Raw genomic sequence first — 6,000 nt, forward strand, 5'->3', positions numbered from 1 at the left:
CAAAATTAAGAAAGAATGGAAAAGCTGTTCTAGGATTAGTTAAAAAAAAAAAACGTCGTAGGATTATAATTAATGCCGGTCAACAACGTGGTTTATGGAAAACACGTCTTGTCAAATCAACCCTATTTCATCCTTAAATGAGAGTACACTTTTGACTGATCAAGGGAACGAAGCAGATGCAATAGAGCTTGATTTCTGTGAGGCATTTCTTTTAGTAGGGGAAAAAAATAAGATAAAAAAATGCACACTATACAATATCAGTAGAGCACATGTAAAGTGGACTAAAAACTGACTAATTGATAGATCTCAGAAAGCAGTTCAGTATATTCATCAATGATCTCGAAGCAAATGCAGAATCACTGCAGATAAAATTTACAGATGACCCAAAGATTGGCAGATTGGCAAGCGACAACGATGATCAAAGGGATAGAAGGCAAGCCATATGAGCAAGGGCCGAACCAACCATATGTGTTTTGTTTGGAAAAGAGGAGACTGAGGGGGAGATGGGAGCGATCTTCAGATATTTGAAAGGCTGCGCTAAGAAAGATGGAGGAAAGTTATTCTCCCTTGCAGGAGAGCACAGGACAACAGGCAGTGGGTTCAAACTCCAGCATAGCAGATTTAGATTATATCTGAGAAAAAACTTCCTAACTGTAAGAACAGGAGGACAATGGAACAGATGCCTTGAGAGGCTGTGGAAGCCAAAGGTGGCAGGACACCCAATTTTCTGGGCTGGTTTAGATACAACACATCCTACATCTGGGCAGGGGGTCAGTCTAGCTGACGCTTGCACTGCTTTCTAACCCCATAGCTCTATGATTCTATAATGTAAAATCCTAGAGTGGAACAGGTCTTAGTCACACATAAGTTATGAAGCTCGAATCAGGGGTAGCTGGGTAAAATTTAATGGCCTGTGTTATACAGGATGTCAGGCTGGATGATAAAATGGTTCCTTCTGACTTTAAATCATATGAATCTATCAGCAAAGAAAGTAGATCAGGCATTTGTATTTACGCTGTTTCACAACCCACAAACAAGGGAACATTCAATTACAATGAAAATCTGACCATATAACACTGAGAAAAGAAAATTGTCAAAATGCTTCATATTTGGCCTGTTGTACTCCTTGCCACTGACATTTTTTTGAGCAAACAGCTTAGCTGAATAGGATTCACAAATGGATCGGCCATTGTAGGTGGTTCTGGGGGCACCCTTCGTTAAATCTGTCTTGCACCTTCAATTAGGAGACTTCATTTTCAGTTGTTTATATGTTTGCAAACTTTAACCATGTGAACTTAAATTTGCAATGCTGGGTGTCTGCTTCTGGCTGAATTGTGTTTTCAAAATTTCAGGCATAACCGTTCAACTGACGTCTCAAATGAAGCTAGGAGAGAAGATTTCTTGCCCATGTTGAAAAATTCTTATAGTTATTCCAGTGAGGAGCCCTAGCACCTCCATGCTTTCCAGCAGATAAAATTAAGGTAACTCCTCCCTGACCCCCCGCGTTAAGAGCCAAAGCCCTGAAATGCAAGAGGAGGAGGTAACAATTTCTCTGCATTAACACACAGCTGTCTCCTGAGGTCTTTACTCAGTTCTTACTCTACGGAGAATTTTCCCTCAATGGGGCCTGAGCAAAATACAGGACATAGATTCCGAATTTGGCCTTGTATTGTACATCTACTAACACTTTTCAATATTAAGGATCCACTGTGCCTCTAAAATGCAGCGGCCTCAGGGCTTGAGGCTATTGGCAGGGGCAGGTGGGTATCCACAGAAAGGAAGGGCAGTTTGCACAGTGATACGGGTGAAACTCACCCCTGTAGCAAGGACCCTGGGTTGTTTAATGGCTGTGCAGAGCAAAAAGGAAAACAGGCCTATTCTCTATCCCATTACGCCCATTTTACACTGGGTTTGTCGAGCATGTGAGCTCCTCAGCAAGAGATGGGTACCTGGGAATCCTGAGACAGAAGTGTCTTTCCTGGGAATCCCCGTCAGGTAGGCGTGTCCCACACCTCTCTCACCCCAGCATCTGCATCAACATCCCATGCCGAAGCCAAACACAGGGTGTGCACCATTTATAATAGAGCTCTGTGCAATCCCAGTGGGGTTCTTTCAGCCTCTAGGGGAGAAGCAGCATCTGGATGTAAACAGGCTGGAGACCGGAGACACTCTAGCCAGTGTCTCTCTTTCCATGTCTGCACTTCTGTGCTCTCTATCCAGCTTGTCCAGCTTTAGGAGTAAACAGTAATTAACGGACCTTCCCAAAGGGAGATGAAAACTGTGGGGCTGTCCGCGGAGTTAGAGAGGAATTGTCTGCTCAGTGTATTTGTGTATATTTAAAAATTATAGTTGATTAGGAAAAAAACTGGGGATAATAACTTGGCCTCCGCAGAGTCTGATACGGGTGTAACCTGGAACTGGGATACCGCTGAGCCCTCTGGCTTACTAATCTGGGCTCCCTCTCACACTGTGGGGTTATGGGAAACCGCTATCCTCTCCAGGTCTTGCACTTACACAATCATACACAGACAGGGACACACCCAGCTGCAGTTTCATGAAAGCTTTCACTAGCCACCCATGAACCAACAAGAGAAAGGTCCAGCCAGTTCCCCCCAGCTCCCCAGGCTCTGACCCCAGAGCTGTACTGTCTTGCCCTTCTCAAAAGTCTGACCAGTGTAAGTTTATTACCCAGTCTGCCCCTCTCTCAATGTAGAGAGGACAATGCACCAACTCCATTTCCTGAGGAGATTTCCCTTTTGCATTTCAAACAACACTCTGTTTTAGGAATAGATTTTAAGTGACTATAAGTAAGAGCGTACTGATCAAGGTTCGTTACCTCAGAAATAAACAATATTACAATGTATGTTCTATACATTAGACTGAATTTTAATCAATCCGTGTCTCACCCTGATGGTACAAACATCCCACCAGTCTTCCATACCCCTTCAGCCTGGGACCACAGCCACAGTTCAGTCCTTGTTCCTAAGCTGCTTCCACATGTTGAGTTGTGGAGGGAGTGAGACCATGTGGAGGGAACTTCATTTTTAAAGGGAAAGCCCCCAGCACAATTAGTGGGAAAGTACAGCATAAAATGGAGTCCAGTGTCACATGAGCTGGTCACATGCCCTTGCCTGCTTCGATGAGTCATAGCCGGGGCCATTACCGATATCCTTGCTAGAGTGTTCACAGGAAAGTCGGTCAGGTGCAGATAAACTTCTTCTAAGGCTTATTGTGATTCTTAATGGGCCATTACCCTGAATGGTACATCCACAATGTGCTGGCTAGACTGGACGTAAACTGCATTGTGAATGTTACCCAAGAGCAAACACACTTCAAATACTGGTACTACGTCAATATTCATAACTTTAGGTACAAAAATGATACATGCACACAAATAGGGTAATCCTATTCAGCAAATCATAACTTTTCCATTGAAACCTTACATGACATACCTTAGATAAAACACATCATAATCATATCACCTTGGTAAATATGGGGGTACCAGGGTGCAGCTCTGGGGCACAGAATGTCACACCTCCTCCCGTAGTGTTAGACACTGATTACTGCGGAGGCAGTGTGCCAAAGCCCCCTTTAGCTTTTGACCATACAACTCCCAAGTTTTGCAAACATTGTAGTGAAGTATCAGAGGGGTAGCCGTGTTAGTCTGAATCTGTAAAAAGCAACAGAGGGTCCTGTGGCACCTTTAGACTAACAGAAGTATTGGGAGCATAAGCTTTGTGGGTAAGAATCTCACTTCTTCGAATGCAAGTAATTGAAATCTCCAGAGGCAGGTATAAATCAGTGTGGAGATAACGAGGTTAGTTCAATCAGGGAGGGTGAGGTGCTCTGCTAGCAGTAGACGTGTGAACACCAAAGGAGGAGAAACTGCTTCTGTACTTGAATAGCCATTCACAGTCTTTGTTTAATCCTGATCTGATGGTGTCAAATTTGCAAATGAACTGGAGCTCAGCAGTTTCTCTTTGGAGTCTGGTCCTGAAGTTTTTTTGCTGTAATATGGCGACCTTTACATCTGCTATTGTGTGGCCAGGGAGGTTGAAGTGTTCTCCTACAGGTTTTTGTATATTGCCATTCCTGATATCTGACTTGTGTCCATTTATCCTCTTGCGTAGTGACTGTCCAGTATGGCCAATGTACATAGCAGAGGGGCATGGCTGGCACATGATGGCATATGTAACATTGGTGGACATACAGATGAATGACCCGGTGATGTTGTAGCTGATATGGTTAGGTTCTGTGATGGTGTTGCTGGTGTAGATATGTGGGCAGAGTTGGCATCGAGGTTTGTTGCATGGGTTGGTTCCTGAGTTAGAGTTGTTATGGTGCGGTGCGTTTTTGCTGCTGAGAATATGCTTAAGGTTGGTGAGTTGTCTGTGGGGGAGGACTGGCCTGCCTCCCAAGGTCTGTGAAAGTGAGGGATCATTGTCCAGGATGGGTTGTAGATCACTGATGATGCGTTGGAGAGGTTTAAGCTGAGGACTGTAGGTGATGGCCAGTGGAGTTCCGTTGGTTTCTTTTTTGGGCCTGTCTTGTAGCAGGAGGCTTCTGGGTACATGTCTGGCTCTGTTGATTTGTTTCTCTATTCTTTGTGTGGGTATCGTAGTTTTGAGAATGCTTGGTGAAGATCTTGTAGGTGTTGGTCTCTGTCTGAGGGGTTGGAGCAGATGCGGTTGTACCTCAGCGCTTGGCTGTAGACAATGGATCATGTGGCGTGTCCGGGGTGGAAGCTGGAGGCATGAAGGTAGGCATAGCAGTGACAATATATACCTCCAGAGCAGTGGCACCGCCATGGGCACCCGCATGGCCCCACAATATGCCAACATTTTTATGGCTGACCTGGAACCACGCTTCCTCAGCTCTCGTCCACTCACGCCCCTTATGGAATACAAGCTGTCAGGAACAGTATCCCTGATACTGAGGGAACTGGGATTATTTAGTCTGCATAAGAGAAGAATGAGGGGGGATTTGATAGCAGCCTTCAACTACCTGAAAGGGGATTCCACAGAAGATGGATCTAGACTGTTCTCAGTGGTTCCAGATGACAGAATAAGTAATAATGGTCCCTAGTCACAGTGGGAGAGATCTAGGTTGGATATTAGGAAACACTATTTCATTAGGAGCGTGGTGAATCAGTGGAATGGGTTACCCAGGGAGGTGTTGGAATCTCCTTCTTAGAAGTTTTTACGGTTAGGCTTGAGAAAGCCCTGGCTGGGATGATTTAGTTGGGGTAGTCCTGCTTTGAGCAGGGGGTTGGACTAGATGACCTCCTGAGGTCTCTTCCAACCCTAATATTCTATGATTGTGTGATTCTATGATCTGTGTATTATGAACTGCGATATCCAGTGGGGTGGGAAAAACTGCTTAATCTAGATGTTGCCCAGTCTAATAAGGTTGAGAATTTAGACAGTGTGCTTATATTTTATTTTATTTTGGTAACCAATCTGACTTTTTGCCTATCACTTAATATTACTTAAAATCTATCTTTTGTAGTCAATTCATTTGTTTTACTGTTTATCTTTACCATTGAGTTTGTATGAAGTGTTTGGCAAAACTGTCCACTTTCCATTGATGAAGTGCTGGAACAATTAGTAAATTTGCACGGCTCATCTTGAGCAGTACAAGACAGTATATTCCTGAGGTACAGTGCTGGGAGCTGGGGGGATCTGGCTGGTCCCTTTCCCTGTGTGATTCATGAGTGGCTCTGGGAGCATTCATGCAATCTAGCTGGGTGTGGAGCTCCACATGCAGTTGTGCTGAGTGATAGCACCTGCGGGGGTTTCCTGCTGGTCAATAGCAAAGCATTGTGAGAGACCGGGGGCACAGCCTGACCAACCTGATTGCCTTCTATAATGAGATAACTGGCTCTGTGGATTTGGGGAAAGTGGTGGATGAGATATATCTTTCAGAGGGGTAGCCGTGTTAGTCTTTATCAGCAAAAACAATGAGGAGTCCTTGTTACACCTTAGAGACTAACAAAGTTAT

This window comes from Chrysemys picta, chromosome 1 (genome assembly GCF_011386835.1).
Source record: "Chrysemys picta bellii isolate R12L10 chromosome 1, ASM1138683v2, whole genome shotgun sequence".
Lineage (NCBI taxonomy): Eukaryota > Metazoa > Chordata > Testudines > Emydidae > Chrysemys > Chrysemys picta.